The sequence below is a fragment of the Rousettus aegyptiacus genome, unplaced genomic scaffold (genome assembly GCF_014176215.1).
Source record: "Rousettus aegyptiacus isolate mRouAeg1 unplaced genomic scaffold, mRouAeg1.p scaffold_m13_p_2, whole genome shotgun sequence".
NCBI lineage: Eukaryota > Metazoa > Chordata > Mammalia > Chiroptera > Pteropodidae > Rousettus > Rousettus aegyptiacus.
The window spans coordinates 164560007-164578814 of record NW_023416295.1 but is presented as its reverse complement, the minus strand read 5'-3'; the positions used below and the strand labels follow the sequence as shown (position 1 = coordinate 164578814).

Sequence of the window (18808 nt, the reverse complement as noted above, 5' to 3'; positions counted from 1 at the left end):
TAAATGCCCCCAATGTCATGTTCCAGAGAAAGAGGACTGTTTAAAGCTAGCCCTCCTGGCTCTCCTCAGCCACTCGCTCTCCCAGGACATGACTCAGGGCCCTTTTCTCTCCCAGCAATATCAGTTCTCCCGATCTCACTAGGAAATCCAGGCCAGCTGGGGATTTCAAGCTCCTTTATCTGCTACGATAATGAGTATCCCAGCATGCCATGCGGCCACACTCTGCCAGCTCCCAGGCTGCCACAACAAGTGGAGTAATAAATAGTTGCCATGTGGGGCTGTCACGACACCCTCCAAAAGGAAGGGCAAACACAATGGCTTGCCAAAAATACTCACGTGCCTCAACTTGAGATTTCTCATTCCCAGGCCAGCCTACTAGATACACACAATTCCCTCTCCTTTCAAAGAAGGTGATGTTAGGTGAATGGTCTTTCAGGCCAAGTCCTTAATTGTTTCTTTAATATCAGTATTTTATTTTTATAATTGTAATGGATCTGGTGTCAACTCATTGTGGTAGGAGGGGACCTACTAGATAGAGAATAAAAAGCATGGATTTAGAATCAAAAGGCTTTGAGTTTTAATCTCCTTTTACAGTCCTACTAGTTGGAGGACTTTGGCCAAGGTGCCTTAACATTTCTGAGCTTCAGTTTTATTGCTATAAAATAAGACCAATAAATATATACCACAGGCCTGTTGGGAAAATTAAAATGAATAACTCATGAAAGATATTTAATAAATGTTTGTTCCTTTCTCTAATGTTCTGTGACTTGACAAGGGTCAAAAGTACCAGGACCTATACATTATTTCAAAACCTGGAAAGGTCAATAATAGAGTTAAATTTAGAGTGTGAAAAGAATAGGGAAAATATTTGCAAATCATGATAAGGGACTACTGTCTAGAACATATAGAACACCCTTACAAGTCAATAATAAAAAGACAACCTAGTTAAAAAACAGGCAAAGGATCTGAACATATATTTCTCCAAAATGGATATATCAATGGCCAATAAGTACATGAAAAGATGCTCTACATCATTACTCATCATGAAAATGCAAAATCAAAGCTACAAGACACCACTTTACAACCACTTAGTGAAAAAAAAAATAGGTGATAACAAGCATTGGTGATGATATGCAGAAATTGGAACCCTCGGCTGTTGCTGGGAAGTATAATATGCTGCAGCTGCTATGGAAAACAGTATGGCAGTTCCTCAAAATGACCTGCCAATTTCACTCCAAGGGATATACCCAAGAGAAACGAAGACATATGTTCACTCAAAAATTCACTCACAAATGATCGAAGCAGCATTATTCACGATAGACAAAAAAGTAGAAACAACTCAAATGTCCCTCAATTGATGAATGAGTAAATAAAATCTGGTATGTCCATACAATGGAATATTATTCAGCCAGAAAAAGGAACGAAGTACTGGTACATGCTACGACATAGATGAACCTTGAAAACATTATGTTAAACAAATGAAGCCAGACACAGAAGACCACATACTGTATTTATTACTCCATGTATGTGACATGTCCACGATAAGCAAAGTTATAGAGACAGAAAATAAATTAGTGGTTGCCTAGGGATGCAGGAGGAGAAAGAGAGGATGGGGAGGGACTGCAATATTTCTTTTGGGGGATGATAAAAACGTTCTAAAATTAGATAGTGGTGATGGATGCACAACTCTGTGAATATACTAAAAATCACTGAAACGTACATTTCAAATAGTCGAATGTTACGATATCACATTATATCTCAATGAAACTATTTTTTAAAAAAATAAAACTTACTCCAAAAGGATGTAAAGTACAGCATAGAGAGTATAGTCAATAATATTGTAATAACTACGTCTGGTGCCAAGTGGGTATTAGGCTTATTAGGGGGATTGCTTTGTAAATTATATGAATGTCTAACCACTATGCTGTATACCTGAAACTAACATAAAATAATATCGAATGTCAACTTTAATCAAAAAGTTAAAAGATGATAAAGTATAAAAAAATAAATAGAACTTACCCAATGGGACCAGGACTCAGTTCAACCCAACAGGGAGACCAGAACCACTGTTCAGAAAAAGATTTACTGTTCCTAAAACTAGAGAAAATAACCTTAGTTCCCTTTGATTTGGACCCAAGGTAGCAACCAGGCCCTGGACCCGAACCCATGTTTGTAAAAAAAAAAAAGAGAGAGAGAGAGAGAGAGAGAGAGAGAGAGAGAGAGAGAGAGAGAGGAGTCTATAAACTATAAACAAAGGTGATGGGGGAGAATGCATCGGTCCCTGTCAGATCACGTGACTCAACCACACGTGCTCCCAAGCAGTTCTCAGCCAAGCTGGAGGCAGGAAGCCTGACTCTACAGGATTTTCAGTTATATCAGTAACTACAGAAAAACACAATTATACCCTAATAATATGTTTTAGTCCATCATTATGAAGGTATATTGCCAAGGCAAGAGGAATGAAGTAATTTTATCTAAAAGTTTGTTAACTCGATTCAACATTTTTAAATGTGTGGGGACTTCCATTTGCACTTTTGCCCCATCCCTGAAAATAGTAAGGCTGACCTGGCCACTAGACACGTGAGTGGCTGAGCTAGGCCTACGACCCCGTGCAAGCTCAAAACCCTAGATCAAGTCACCATGCTCTCCTAGAACCTAGATCTTAGAAATAACCTCCGAACTCGTCTAGTTCTTCTTCTCGCCACCGCCACCCCCCAATCTGTTTTCTACCAGTGATTCTTTTAAAATGTCAGCCAGATATGACTTCTGTTCTCGAAGATCTGCAATGGCTTAAAGTCAGTGTCCTCGCAGTGGTGTCAGAAGTAGGGGCCTGGCCTTCCACAAACCCTCCCCTGACCTCCTGTCCTATACATCCTCACATACTCATTCATCCGCAACTGGCCTCCCTGATAATCCTCCAACACCTGGGGGCAGGCTCACCCTCAGAGCCTTGGAAATTGCTTTTCTTCTGCGTTTAATGCTCTTCCCCCAGGTATCTACATGGCAGGCCCAGTCACTGATTCCAAGTCCTTCCATAAATACCTTCTTAGTGAGAACCTCTCTGACCACCTATTTAGAATCAAACTCTAGTACCCCTTCCTCCTTTCCTGCTTTATTTTTCTTTATACTACTAATGAGGTTTAGTTTATTATCTGTCTCCCCCTTTAGCCTGGAAGTTCCATAAAAGCAGGTAGTTCCACAAGGGCTGATCTGTTCACTGCTGTACCCACAGCTCCTAGAACAATGCCTGGCATATAACAGATTTCTTGTTCAAGAAATCTTCATTGAATGAATGAATGATTTTTTAACTCAAAGGTAACAGCTGTAACATTTAAGGGCTGTGCAGAGATTAAAGAACCAGCTAAATTGAGACGAGTTTCAGGGCTGAGCAAACAAGGAGAAGCTGAGATCTCGGAAGACAAGTGAGCAAGGGGAGTGCCCAGCAGTTTCCAATGCCACAGAGAAGGGGCGGGGCGGGGGCAAGATAGAGACTAACATGATGAACACAGGGATTTGGCTTGAAGATTCCCCTACGAAAACATGCTACAACAATATAGGGGTATTTGGGGGTGGGGGTGCAGGGTGTCGTGACTATTAATCACTCTATCATTAATTTTTTCCAAGAGAATGTCTGAGCAACCTAAAAGTAATACTAACCATGAGGGGTGTTACCAGCACATAACTTTTTTTTTTTTTAACTGTCTACGGCATCCGATATTCCTAGGTGGTCTGCCATCCAAGTACTCACCAGACCCGACCCTGCTTAGCTTCTAAGATCAGACGAGATCGGGCACGTCCAGGGTGGCATGCCATAGATAACTTTTTCATCTTTCTATAAACGGTCTCAGAATGCCCAGCTTTATGGAAATAAGCTCAGATCAAGGATGCGCATCTCATTATGGCGCCATGTAAATATTTATCTATTATGATCTCTGCAGAGCGTGACCGAGAACATTGAGAAATAATGATTGGGAAGCTCCGGTGTGTCAGCAATTAATCTCGCTGCTTTCTGCTTTCACACGATGGATAATGAAACCTTCAGAATGAGCTAGCAAGATTATTATTCCAATGTATGGCAGGAGGTCAGGCCCTGAAGTCACACAGTCTGGATTTCCATTCCAGTCCTGATTCCAAAGAACAGCTAAGAAGCCTAGATTGAGAATGGCAGTCACTTGTCTGGAGGACAGAGAATTCAAAACACACACACACACACACACACACACACACACACACACTCAAAAATCTAGTTCTTAGAGCCCACAGTGAAGATTGTAGTTCCACTTCATCTGAACTCCTCTTAGCATGCTGTAGCCATCCACCTCCTTCTCTGCATTTTAATTTTAATTAGATTTGGACTTGTCATCTCTTCTGTCCGCTTATAAATTCCTGGCGTTCCTGGAGGAAAAGACTTCATCTTCTACCTCCACCTCCGTAGCACCTAAGAGCACCTGGCAGTACTGATGCTCCAGCAGTTGCTGACCGTGTGAGCAAGGCAGCCAGCCATGGGAGGAGCTGGCCTTGCAGCAAATCCTACAAGGCTGCTTCCTGCACAGCCTCTGCTTTTCTTCTCTGACTCCTTTTCCTTCGTTCTGACTCTTCGTTCCTACCCATTTCCTGGCTCTCTAGCAAAATGAGAAGAACCCAATTTCTCAGCGTTGGACTGTGGCAACCCTCCTGAGAAGCTGCTGCTTTAAATAAATGCATCTGGCCATTTCAGACTTACAGTATAGACCCACCTCACTCCTCAATACAGCTTCAGATCGATTAGATGGGCTCGAGAGGGAACGCGAAGGCCCAGACGCCCACAGAGGCAGCTAATAAGCCAAAGGGAAAGGAAAATGTCTGACTGAATGGGGCGCAACAGAGGTCCTGCCCCAAATTCCCCATCGAAGACACAAAAATCAGTTTTGAATGGATTTGGACGGACAGTCCTGCCAGGACATTCCTCTGGTGTCTAAGTACCAGCAGCAGACACACGGAGAATGTGCGTTGTTCAGCAGGACCGCCGTGGGCTGCCAGGGCTGCCAGGGAACTGACTACCTGCAGCTCAGGCCACTGGTCCCTAGCCCCTGACACTCCTCCTCCTCCACTGAGACCTCTCGGGCTCCTGAGTCACTATAATGCACCACTTCTTCCTCACCAAGGAGCACGTCTACTTCTTCCCTAAGGGCAGTTGTTTCTTGCACCTTTTGTTTCCAATCCAGCAGAAAAAAAATATGTGGAGATGCCACATTCAGGCCCATTGAGGCCCTGGGTCAGCATGTGACTCAGGTAAAGCTTTCGGCTTTAAAGCCCCATGAAAACTAAGGAAACAGCTTTGTTCCTCTCTCCCCCATTCCTGTAGCTTGTTAGCTACAGGCCCCTGAAGAAATGCCCCTACTTCCATCCTCCTGTGTGAACGACAGGAGCATCTCTATGAAAGGGACGGCAAATACATTTGCTCTCCAATGCCAGCTCCCTCCAATAAATTGATAATGCCTGCTAGGGGCGCAGCCCTGCCCAGGCTCAGTGGGCAATCACAGTCGATTAGTGATGCCTGCCACGTGCCTGCCTGTTAAGAAGACTTGTAGAGTGTCCACCTTGTTTTTATCAATCTCTAGTGGAAGATCAAAGCTCCCCATTAAGAGGGAAGGAATTCTCCCCACCCCCCACCTTCCCCCCACCCTCGGATCAAGCACATGGTGGTCGGTGGTCAACACCGGCTGCCAAAGTAGGTCGTGTAGCCTGCGTGGGAGGTGGAAGCAGAGATAGTTCTCTTCCATCGGATGGGTGTTTTCTCTGTTTCCTTAGTAACTGAGGAAGTGAGATAACCCTCTTAGTTGGGGGGCATCCTGCATCTCAGAGGACAAAGACAGGGAGGAGGAAGGAGACAAGGCATGATGGCTCTGGGAAAATGAGCAAAGGGAATGCTCCAGACTGCCCAATCTGAAAGAAGCCAAAGAAGAGCAAGGGCCAAAGCACCGGAGAGAAATAACGAGCATCGCCACATCCCTTTGCATAGACATCCCTGGGGTCCTAGGCTGGACGGGCGTGGATGAGGATTCAGGAAATTGTGAGAATTTCGCAGTTTTTGTCATCTCTCCTCTGTCATAAACTTGTCAGTGAGGAAGGGTCATATTGCAAAGAAGGAAATAGAAATGAATAAATGAGCATTTTATCTGTGTTGTTGTTGAGGGTAGGATGTAGTATTTTTAACCCGTTTTTCTTTTTTATGCAAATCATCCAGAAAAATATAGAATATAGAGTAATTGCTGAAGAAAGCCTTGTTATATAAAAGTCCAACCAAAAAAAAAAAAAAAACTTTGGAGCCACAGTGAAGATTGTAGTTGGCCCTGTACTCACAAAGCAGATTCTGTTTTGCTTGTTGGTTGGCTTGCTGTCAGCTTTTTTAAAACAAAAATAATAGCAAGAAGGCTGAATTGCAGTTAAGTTTGATGCTATCTAATAACGTTGGACCTATTCGTACAACCTCCCTGCTTGTCCGTGTCTGAGTAAAAATGAAAGTGTGTTATCTAGGGTAGGAAGAAAGTCGTGCATTTCCATGATCACATCAGCAGATTAGCAAGACTCCAAGAGAAGGCTTGAAGGAGCAGAGACCCGGTGTCCACATTTCAGCTGGGGTGGGGGTGGGGTGGAGACAAGTGGGGTAGCGAAGAGAGTCAGAATGGTCTCGACTGGGAGGAGTCGGGCACCTCAGGGCGGGTGCTTCTCAAAACAGGGGACGACAAGGGGACAGTGAGTGGTAGGCTAGATGAGGAAGGGGCAAGACTGACCAAAAGTTCTGAAAGGGGAAATCCAGACATGCCGGTCGGGTGGCATCTAGGTCTCCATCTTATTTGGAACCAACCAACAGCCCAGTTCCTCAGCTTGTCTCTGCCACATTCTCCTGCAATCATTGCTATTGAAAGTAACCACTCTTGGGGTGGCTTGTTAAAAAGATGTTGGCTTGTTGTCTCTTGATCAGAGATACTTTTCTTATTAATTATATATATACATACATACACACGCACACAGCACATATACATGTGTGTACACACACACACACACACACACACGCGCGCGTGCGCGCACACACGGGATAATTAACCCAATAAGATCCTATAGAAAGATCTGTTTGAGTAGTTAAATGTTCAACCTGGGGCTTATGGGCTTCGACAGACTCCTGAAAGTTCTGATGAGAGTTTGCTGAGAATTTTCATAAGGTTTTGACAGGATTTTGCTTTCCTCCCATCAGGCATTTCCTACCTTGTGAACAGAAAAATCCTAGCTTCTGTATTTAGAAACAATATCAAAAAGAAAAAAAAAAAAAAAAAAGGCCTTTCATATGTGAAAGACAGAAAAAAACAGAAAACCGCCCTCGAGCAGCACCTAAGCTCTTTGGTCAGTCCGTCAGTCAGTCAGTAGGGTTCGTTGACCATCAGGCTTTCTCTCACCCACACTGAGCAAGGCACACACAGATGAGCTGAAGGCTTGGCCTCTCAGCACGACAGGCAAATTTCCTTCATTCAGTACAAATGCACTGAGTGCTCCCTCTAAGCAAGGCATTGCACTGTGCTTTTCTAGAGGAAAAAGAAGTTTTGTTGGGCAAAGCCTCTATTTTTAAAAACATACACAAATAACTACAGGAAATGGAAGAACAAGGTAGGAGTTATAGGAGAGGTTTAGAGAAAGTGCTTGGAACTGAGAGTTAAGGAGAGGATGGGCATGTAGCTGAGGTAACCAAAAGAGACTGCATGGAGGAGATGGTAGTGGAGGCAAGTACGCAAGAAGTGGCTCGTTGGAGTAGGTTTCACTCAAAAACAGGGCAGAAAGGTGAGGTGGTGAATAACACGAGCTCTGGAGCCGGGATGCCTGGGTTTCAACATAGGCTCCACCGCCGACCAACGAACTCTGTGAGACGCTTGCATAAGTTTACTTATGTTTCTGAGCCTCAGTCTTTCTCAATAATATCTACCTACCTCTTAGGGATAGTTGAAAGGATTAAAACAGCTAACTAATGAAAAATAAAGTAAAAAAAAAAAAGAAAAAGAAAAACGAGGTAATTGATGAAACAAATGAAAATCTCTTGGTATAGAAAAGTACTCAAGAAATGATACCCCATAATTTATTTTTTTTAAAGATGGAGTTTGTCAGGACTGTAAAGGATGGTGGGTGGGAAGTCTTGATCGGACAGTGGGGACATGCTGGGCCCGAGGTATGGAATGAGATCTGTTGCCAAAAGTTCCATGCTGAATGAGATGACTCAGAAGGACCATTTCACAGCATCCAAGTCAAATGGAGCTAAGCCATTGTCCCGACATGGGGAGCCTCTCACAGGATAAACAAAAAGGTCCTTTGGCCTTTTTAAAATCTTTTAAGTGCTCTATTTGAAGTTAAGATTTGGGGAACCGAATGTGCATCTATAAGAGCAATGAACACTATAGAAGGAGGCTGGGAGTATACACCACAAGACTGTCATTGGGTGAATTCCCTCAGGAAATGTACTAGTAGCCTGTGCCATATTGGAGCCCGAGGCAAAAGGGAAAAAATCAGTATCAGTGATTCTGTCTTTGTTTAAATATTGATATTTTGTTCATCATGAGTTTTTTACATTAATTTTGATTTTTTTAAAATATTGAATTAAAATTGTTTATCTTGATTACTGAGCTTCACAGCACCCCGTTAAATTTTATACCACCCTAGTCCCAGTGCCAGTGGTCACCAGAGACAGCCCATCGTTGACAGCGGCTCATCAGAAACCCAAATGTCCATGCTACCAAGAGCCCCCCAAAAACTTCGATAATTAGACTTTCCAGACCCTTAATAATAACCCTCGCCTGCCCACAGACGTAGAGTTTATAAGGTACTTACTTCCATAATCTCAGTTGTCCTCACAGTAACTTGGAGAAGGAGTAATACCTCACTTTGCTGGTAAACTATGAGGCTTTTCCTTGGTAGGAAACTCACCTTTTCAAGACAATTTTGAGCAGGGCCACTGTAGAGCTAATCTACAGTCAGACCATATACCTTCAAATCCTGGGTCCACTGTTTCCTGGAGGGCTGTGTGACCTTGAGCAAATTACCGAAATTTTACCTGCAAAATAGAAATAAAAATAATTGATTTGTTATGAGGATTAAATAAGGTTATCTATGTAAAGGACTTAGTGTTTGGCATAAAATAAGTGCTTGATAAATGTTAACTATTGTTATTGCATATGTAGTACAGACTTGGAAATCTTCACAGAGAGGAATGGGATGCCACAGCAGGCTTTCAGGATAAACTTTGGGTAGGGGGCACCTTTCAGTGGCCATTAAATCACCCCTGGAAGAAACTTCACCAGAATCCATTATCAGAAAAATTATCTGAATCCTGGAAATAGAAAAGAGACTACTGAGTGTTCTTTTCAGTGCAGTGCTGGTCTTGACTTTCTACTTCCTGGGCTGATTTACAACTCTGTAAGTGCAGAGGTAGACTCGTAGAATTTTGTCTGGCAGAGATGCAAATAATTTAAGTCTGGGGGAGCAGATACCCCATAGATTGCTATGTATGGTCCTGTTGGACTTGAACCCAGCAATCTATTAAATTGCATATATATGCACAATTATATATAGTATAATATCTAATTATATGTAACATATAATTACATTATATATAATTATATTATTTTTCACATTATGTATAATTTTTATATTTTGTATTCTATATTACATATAGTTGCATATATATATAATTACATACCTATTATATATAATTAAATATGTATAATTAATTTTATAAAATGTGTGTGTGTGTGTGTGTGTGTGTGTGTGTGTGTGTGTCCCTAGCTTCTCAAATGCTCTTTGGACAGGTTTCTACACATTATTGGTTCTCTAATTAATTAATGCAAGGAATAAAATCTTTGACATGTATTCCTCTTGTATTTGCATAAGTCTCTTTTGTTTGTTTGTTTTTAGAGTCATGCTTTTCTAACCTTTTGAAAAATCATACTTCGATACCATGTACAGAGACAAGGCTTTTTCTCTGGGGTTCCAAACGAGGCCTTTAAGGAAGCCATGTGATTTCTGGCTGAACAAAAACACCCCAGCAACGACACCTTTCAAACCAAAGCTGGCCATGGAGCGGCCCTGAGCCTGGCCCCCTGCCCCAGGCACACACAGCGTGGGGGTTTTAGGACTTCATTCCCAAGCCAGGCTCGTGGGGCCACTGAGGAACTTTCCTCCCCTTCTTCCAGACAAGGTTTGGGGTCAGAGCAGAGGCTGGAGCAGCCCCCTGGGGTTGACCAATTATTTGGCAAAGGGCAGAGATAACATTCCTGCAAATTTCCTCGTATTGTCCTGCCTGGCTCTGAGCGCTCCCAGATGGGATAACGTAGACGTGAGTGACAGGGGAAGGATGGAATACCTGGGCCTCTCCCTACGCACATCCCAGTCAGTTTTACTATTTTACCTCTCAGCCACTCAGGATGGATGTGACCTTGTCTCACCTTCTCATTCTGCTGCTTTCTGACAAAAGCTAGAATTACAAAGTCTTTTACCTCCTCAGAATCCCAATGGAAACCCCCTTTTACTGGGGTCAGAATAAAACCTCAGTGTTGCCCAGGTAGCTTGCAGCAATGAGCAGCTGCCTTACGGTATGAACTCTTGTGGCTCCCAAGGCTGGGCTTCAGAGGGGGGACACATTCCTGTATCCTTTTCTCTCAGCCCAGCCCTCGACCTGCTGGTGAGGGTGAGAGATTTAAGAGGTTTAATGAGAGAGATTTACGATGTAGTTTGGGTAGAATTCTCAGAACTTGTTGATAAATTGGATATGTGGGATTAGAGAAAGGGAGAAATCAAGATTGTATTAGTCAGCGTTCTCCAGAGAAACAGAACCAATAGGATAGAGGTAGATACAAACACAGGCACATACACATATAGACACATATGGATATGTAGAAAGAGATGTATTATAAGGTATTGCTCCTGCAATTATGGAGGCTAAGAAATCCCACAATCTGCCATCACCAAGCTGGAAACCCAGGAAAGTTGGTGGTGTAGCTCGAAGGCCTGAGAGCCAGAGAGCCAGAGGTATAGATTCCAGTCCGAGTCTGAACGCCTGAGAACCAGGACTGCCAAGGGCAAGAGAAGGTCAGTGTTGCAGCTAAAGAAATCAGGCAGAGAGCAAAGGCAATCTTCCTCCATCTCTCGTTCTATTCAGACCCTCGATGGATTGGATGATGCCCACCCACACCAGGAAGGGCCATCTGCTTTACTCAGCCCGCCAATTCAAATGTTGATCTCGTCCCAAAACACCTACACAGACACATGCAGAAATCATATTTAACTAGATATCTGGGCATCCTTTGGCCCAGTCAAGCTGGCACATATAATTAACTATCACAAAGATGATGTTAGGTTTGTAACTTAAATAACTGGGTGCATAGTAGTGGCATTTACTGAGATGGAGAAGACAGGAGGAATACATTTGGAGGTAAGAGAATTGAAAGAGAAGAAGGAGCAAATCCTGTTACGTTTGGGAGTCTTTGGTACAATGTGGGTAGAATTATATAGAGGCACATTAGATTCATCTAATCAACCCAGTTGTCTTTAGTAGCCCTTTCTCAGCTACTAAAATCTTTGCATTTAGGAAGATCCATTTGCCTTTTCCTCGCCTCACAGGCAGCTGAGTGTCTAAGTTAAGAATCACCATAGAGCCACATTTACAATTGCACACTTAGCACGTGTTTCACCAAATTTCCTCTGGAATCCTGGTGGTTTGCTCATTTATAAAGGACACCATCTTGTGCCTTACGTCCGGAGTTATCAACCTCTTTGGATAGTGTAGTATAACATTTTGCTTTAATCAATTTCTTTGGTCCCTAGTGTTCTGTTTGAGTGTATTTATTTGTACTAAAATTAAATTGTTTTAAACTTTAGTATCATCATTGTAATTCAGGAACAAAGTCTTTATTGCTCTCTGTGTAATGAATTAATGAAAGCGATTAAACAAACATATTATGTAACATAATTGATGAAGGGTAATGCTCTGTTAGGCTAAGTCAGCAAATGAAGTGATTTTGTCTGTTTTGATGGGATTTGGTAATTGTTTTAGGGGTTCGGCTTTTTTGTTTGTTTGTTTTTTGTGTTTAACAGGATGGAGATCAATTTGAGGGCTTGCACTTAAATAAATTTTTCCCACTAAAAGTAATAGTGTATTTCAATTTCGGATGATGTGCCCTATTATGAGGGCTTTTAAGAAAAGGATTGCTCTCATAAAGTGGAGAGAACAGTATTGGCTCTCAGAGGGTGTCAGTAAGAGGAGCCTGTGAGTCAGGTCCCGTAGGTCTAGCTCACACCCTTGCTCTCCCTACTTCATACTAAAGATGTCACTTTAACTCCGAAAATACTGAGCCTCACGACAGCTGTGCCTTGTGAGCCATGACACCAGCTCTATCCCTAGACTCTAAGTTCCCAGGAGTTTCATGGCGAGGAATGGGGTTTTGTACAATGGATCTTTCCAACACCGCGTCAGTGAGCGCTTGCCGTTATCATTCAAAAGAAGGAGAGGAAAAGTTACATATTTAGATGCATATGGTGATATGGATGGCACAAATATTTATGAATAGAAAAAGAAGACTAAAGGAAATAAGAACAAAATATTGGCAAAAGTTATCTCTGTGTAATAGGCTGGCACTTCCTTTTTTCAATTTCTTTTTTCATCGTTTGCTTTTCGATATTTCCTACAAACATTTATTCATTCAACAAATGTATTTGGCATGCTTACCACATATCAGGCACCATGCTAGGCCCTGGAGTATCTAAAGGTAATAGAAAGGGTGTGAAGGATGATAGGCATCCCTGCCCCAAGAGCTGACATCCAAAGTAGGAGACAGAGAGGGACAAAGGCAAGGTGCAGTGCACAACGTCAAGGCCATCGTCGACATCACATCCATCACAGACCTCTGTATTTAGTGGAATTTCCCTGCAGATGGAAGTATAGAGTCTTAAAAAGGGGATGTTTTCAGAGTCACATAAAACTGTCGAATGGGATATGAGTGACCCTGAACAATTACAATGCAGTATGATATGTGTAGTGAGAGAGAGAAAAAAAAAACAAACAAACAGTATTGTGTAAGCACACCTGACGGTAGTATCTGTGAGTAAAGGAAGCCTTCCCCTAGGAAGTAAGATTTTGGGCAAACAGGAAAGGCAGGATTCACTGTTACTTTTGTAACCAGAATAAAACAAAGTTGTGGAGAGAGGATTGTAAACCGACAAGGTCCTTGCAATCTGTGAGGCCAACCATGAGTTACCTCACCTCCCCAAATCCTCCTAAGAATGGAAAGTAGGAACTGATTAGAGAACAATGCGGGTGTTGAAATGCAAATGATTTTAGCAGGCTGTGTAGGGTAGGGGTTACCCTATGGAAATGCAAATGATTATAGTAGGATGTGGAGGTTGGGTGGGGATTATCTCATTTTAGCCAGCAAATGTGTGCTTTTGTATAAAAGCAATTTGCAAAAATTAAATCATTCTCTATTCCATCCTCACTGGATAGTGGACCTCCTGATCCCAGTTTTCTGTCTTCTTTCTTTTCTCAATCTCCCACCGTTCTCACTCGGGTTTATTTTCCAGGGCTGCTCTGGACATGGCAGGATTTACCATTTACTAGTCGCAGCACAAAGTGTTTTAAAAATAGTACTGGCTGTTATTGAATGATCAGCAACTGAATACTGAATGAGAAAGAAAGAAGGTGGGGAGGAAGGGTAGAAGGGAGGAGGAGGGAGGGAGGGAAGGAAGGAAGGAAGGAAGGAAGGAAGGAAGGAAGGAAGGAAGGAAGGAAGGAAGGAAAGAAAGAAGGAAGGAAGAAAACATGGAAAATGGAATATTCAATTTAAAAAAAGAATAAAGATCAAATAATGACTGGTTCATTCTACCTCCACTTGGAGGAAGAATCGCAGGTGAAAAGAAACAATTGCCTGACTCTCAGCCCATAGTTCTTCCTTTGGGCCCTTGCTGGTCCAAGTGTGGTCCAAGGACTGGCAGCATCAGCTTCACCCAGAACTTGTTAGAAATTCAGAATTTCAGGCCCCACTGACCCACTGAATCAGAACCAGCATTCTAACCCAAACCAGCAATTTAACACCCGTGATTTGTGCGCATGTTGAAGGTTGAGAAGTGCTATGCTTGTGATTGACAATCTCAGCTGCACATTAGAATTGCCAGGGAATTATACAATCTAACTGCCCCCATATAGCTTGGTGGTTAAAAGCACAAATCCAGAATCTAATTTCCAGGTTCTCTAGTTTATTTGCTACATGACCTCGGGCTAGGTTCATGACCTTTTGGTGCCTTGGTTTTCTCATCTGTGTGGTCGGCAGCTATTGACATGGTTCCCAGCGATTCCTGTTTCCTGGTATTCACAGGCTTGCATAATCCCCTCCCCTTGACTATGGGCTGAACCCGTGGTTTGCTTCTAATAAATAGAATACAGCAGGAGAGATAGGAAGTCATTTCCAAGATGAGGTAAGAAACGATGGTGACTTCCATCTTGCTCACAGCCTCTCTCTCTGACTCCTCATTCGCTTGCTTTGATAAAGGAAATCGCTGTGATGTGAGCTGCCCTATAGAGACCCACGTGCCAAGGAGCTGAGGCCCTGAGTCCAACAGCCACAGGGAACTAAATCCTGTCAATAACTAGTGACTTAACTCAGATATGAGTCTTTCCTGAGTCTAACCTTTAGATCACTGCAGCCCTGGTTGACAACTTGATTATACAGACTTACGAGAGACCCTGAGTTCAAGGGTCAGCTGAGCCACACCTGAAAGCTTGATCCACAAACACTCTGAGAAAATAAATATTGCTTTGACCCACCGAATTTTGGCTGCACAGTAACAGAAAACTAATGTAATCTATAAAATAACTGTGATGGTAGCGTCACTGCATATGCATAGAGTTATTGCAAGATTAAATAATTCCCAAAAAGTGCTGAGAATAGGACCTGGGGTATAATAAGCATTATTCACATTTTATTAATAGATATTATTAGAGAGGCATTAATGCCCTTGGTTCTTACTAAAGAATGTGAGTACTTTCTTTATTACCAAGTAGGCCCAGCCTCCTCTGCTTCCTGAAAGTTTCTCTACCCTCCTGGTCAGTTGACTGCCACTCCAAGGTGGTTTCAGTGTGTCTGCTTCTAGCAGTTCCTCCTTACCCTGAAAAAACTATTTTAAAAAATCAGCTATTTCTAATCTCCTGTAGACTGGGAACATTGGTAAATAAACTTGTTTTAATTGTGACTAAACTAAAAGTAAATAGGCTCTGATATAGGGTCTCAGGAGTTCTCCAATGAGTACAATTAAAGGTTGTTTTTGTGTTCTTCAATACAAGGGGTTTGTTACCGTCCTTTTTGATGCTCAAAGGCTCTTGTTGCTTCTCGTTTCTCGGCTATTTTCTACTCTGTTGAAGTCACTAGCTTAGGAGACCTCTCCGAATTTCTACCATGCGATGAATATATTCTACATCAACTATGTCATTTATCACACCTCCGATTTTATTCATCCCCAAGCTCAAATTTCTCTTAGCTCTATCCAGAATTAATTTATTTGAGTCAAAAATATCCTTCGTTTTTAATGCTTCAGTTTAATCAAGTTTAATTTCTGTCATTTGCTATCGAGAGTCCTAACTTATACAGGGGTTAAGGGAGACCAGCTTGAGGAAGAAACGATTAAATGAAGATTAGAAGATAAATTTCTATGTAAATGTGTGTGGGAGAAGAAGGGGGATTGGAAGATGGTTTAAGGCAGAAGGAACATCTAGTGTGACTTCCCCCAGGTGGAAGGAAGCAAGGCAAGTTTGAGGAACAGAAGGAAAATCGGTGTAGCTGGAATGCGATGCATAAGGCAGAAAGTACACTGGAAGTGTCAGGGGCCATAGCATCCTGGCCTACACACTGGCAAGGAGTTTGGGTTTCAGTCTAAGGGCAAAGACATGACACTAACGGATTTTAAGTCAGACTTCAGCAAACTACAGCCCTGAGCCAAATCTGGCCCTCTGCCTGTTTGGGTAAATACATTTGTATTAGAACATAGTCACGGCAATTCATTTACACAATGGCAGAGGTAAGGAATTGAAACAGAGATCACATAGCCTGTAATAAGCCTAGAATATTTACTGTTTGAGCCTATAGAGAAAGCGTTGTGGACCTTTGTTTTACACTAGTTTGGTTCCATGATCAGACATACGTTCTATGCAGATTCTGGCTGCTGGTGGAGAACGCATAAGGGCAGCCTCCCCCAACATGTTTCCCCTCCTTTACATCCAGCTAGGGCTAGAGCATGGTGAAATATCCTTGTGTCAGAAAGAGTGGGGGTGGGGAATGCAGTTAGCACGAATATGATGGCTAGGTGAAGGGCCAGGGGAGGGAGGGAGCAATTGGGGGGATCGTTTTATAAACCACATAGATGTCTAACCAATGTACTGTATACTTGAAACTAATTTAAATAAATACATTTTTGAAAAAGAGAAAGAAAGAGCAGGAGGAAGACAAAGGAGAGGCCAATGGCCAATGTTCTGGATGATCCACAGACAGGTAAATCGGATGCTATTTTTAACAAACAAAGAACATTTTAGAGAATAAGAGAGAAGAAATAGAAACACATTTTTTTCCTCTCATTGGTATATCAGAAAATGTGGGAGCAAGTACATAAATTTAGATTGGGTTAGGAGTTTAAAACAAAACAAAAACAAAAACAAAAAAGCCACTCCTTCCAGCCTGACATCTGTATGACATCTCTGCCCGCGGACAATTCCTGGAGTGGTAAAACCTGAGAACATGATTCTTATGTAATCGAAGGGAGGAGAACACCAAAATGAGAAAAGACTTCACTGGTTTCAAAATGCACATTTGCTTAGATCTTTCTTGGGTTTACTTAGGAGCAGCATTTGCTAGTAAAACAATAATTATTCTCTAACTTTGGTTGGGAGTAGGGAGGGTAAGATAGAAAATATGAAGCCAAGGGAAGTTGCTGCTTCGGGATAGCTGGCAGAGACCCAAAGTACAACATTGTCTACACACTCTCGAATCAGTGTGAGACTCGAAAGAGAACTATGTGCTGGCAACACGGGCTGGCCCGCCTTGCCAGAGCGGAATTAAAACCATACCTCTACCTCATGCAGACATCGCCCACTGGAAGGATGTTCTCATAAATCCCAGCCTTGGAGCCCATCTCCTGTGCAGCCCCCTCCCTGTTCCCCTTCTCGTTCACTCCTCAAACCAGAGGAACTTAATAAAAACAGAAGGAACACATCTCTCCAGAGCTTCTCTGAGCCGAAAGAAGGGGGAAAGGAAAATACGCAGAGGATGAAGAGGACCACTCTGGTCACTTCCGATCAGGTCCCAGGGGGCTCCGCCATTGTGGCCCATTTGATCTGGGCCACACTGTGGGGTGCAAAGTCCACAGATGCTGGGGGTTGACCCCATAGTGCCTACGGCCACTGAGCTGCTCTTCCCAGTACCAAGCCAAGGAATTCCAGGTTGATTAATGAAACTCTGACCTCCATCCAGAGAAACTCCCAAATCAGCCCAGAGAGAACACAAATGACTATACCCTGTACTTGCATTGAAAAGCAAGGATGAATCACAGCTACAGAAGTGTAGAAAGGAGTTTTTGTCCTGGGGCAGATCCCGCTGTTTCCTTTGGGAGGCCCTGCACTTGATATGCAAGGCTCTCCTTAAATCTGACTCAAATCTCCCAGCTTTTTCCTTCTCACTCTGTACACAAACACTGTCAGACGGATTTGTCCCACGTTCATGCCGTAGGCACCCTGGATCCTATCACCGCACCATCTAGAATGTACTTCATCCTCGTCTGGTCCTGTCACATCCAGGAAAATACTTTAGTGGAAAACAGAAGGTACCGATATACCCGAAAAGAGAAAGAGGAGACCCTACGTAAAGCTAGGACTAGCTTTCAAGACAGTGGGTGACCAGAAATTGTATTTGGTAAATATGGTGGGGTATTTTTTTCCAAAGCACTTTTGCTTCGTGTGTTATCTCAAAAGAAACATACCATTAAGTCTTTTTTCTCAGTCCACCTATGATGGTAGAAACTGGTTGTCTTTTCTATACATTTTTTAAATTTATCTTCTTCCTGGTAATATCATTCTGCCACAAAGGTAGTAAAAGAAGAAGGTCGTTTCTAAAATGTAGCTGCAAGTCAAGATTTAGGACAGTATTTTAGTTCACTCTAAAGTTCAAGAATAAATTGACTTGTTTAATAAAAATTAAACCTTAGTTGGGAAAATTCAGGTGATGAGCTATTTGGAGTGTCTCCACCAAAAGTAAATGAAGAGTCCAGAAAATTTCTCTGTTGACATATATGTATTTGTCTGATTGAACTTTCTATAAAGTTAGGGTTCCATTTGGAGTTCTGGTTAAAGTTCAACTGAGAAAAACGAAAGTAACTTTATAACATTAGCCCTGAATTGGCAATATTTACAACCAATAAGAAATGTTGCTTGAAGCAAGTACCTAGGCCTTCTTTGTGATTTGTCGTGAGCACCGCTTCCTCCCTCCATCCTGAAATACGCTCTTTTCATGAGCTCCACCTCCTAGAAGGAACTCTGGCCTCTTCTTATTCTACTGCATAGACTCATTCGCTTCTACCCAACCATTAAACAACTCTGCTCTGAGCCAAGCCAAGGTTTGCCAGCAGCTACCAGAAACTGGAAGAAAGACATGGAGTGGATTCTCCCTCAGAGCATCTAGAGGGAACCAACTCTGCTAACACCTGGATTTCGGAATTCCAGCCTCCAGAACTGTGAGAGAATACATTTCTGTTGTTTAAA

The 18808-nt window shown here is 42.5% G+C and overlaps 1 long non-coding RNA gene and 1 pseudogene across 1 annotated transcript in view; both read right to left on the bottom strand.

Moving 5' to 3' along the window:
• Positions 1-18808, bottom strand: part of LOC107501171 — a 63081-nt gene that overhangs the window by 6480 nt on the left and 37793 nt on the right. Inside the window, exon 4 of the long non-coding RNA XR_004955796.1 lies at positions 8947-9073. This is a non-coding gene — a long non-coding RNA (uncharacterized LOC107501171). The remainder of the gene's footprint in view (positions 1-8946; positions 9074-18808) is intronic.
• On the bottom strand, positions 3700-3817 carry LOC118614022 (annotated as a pseudogene).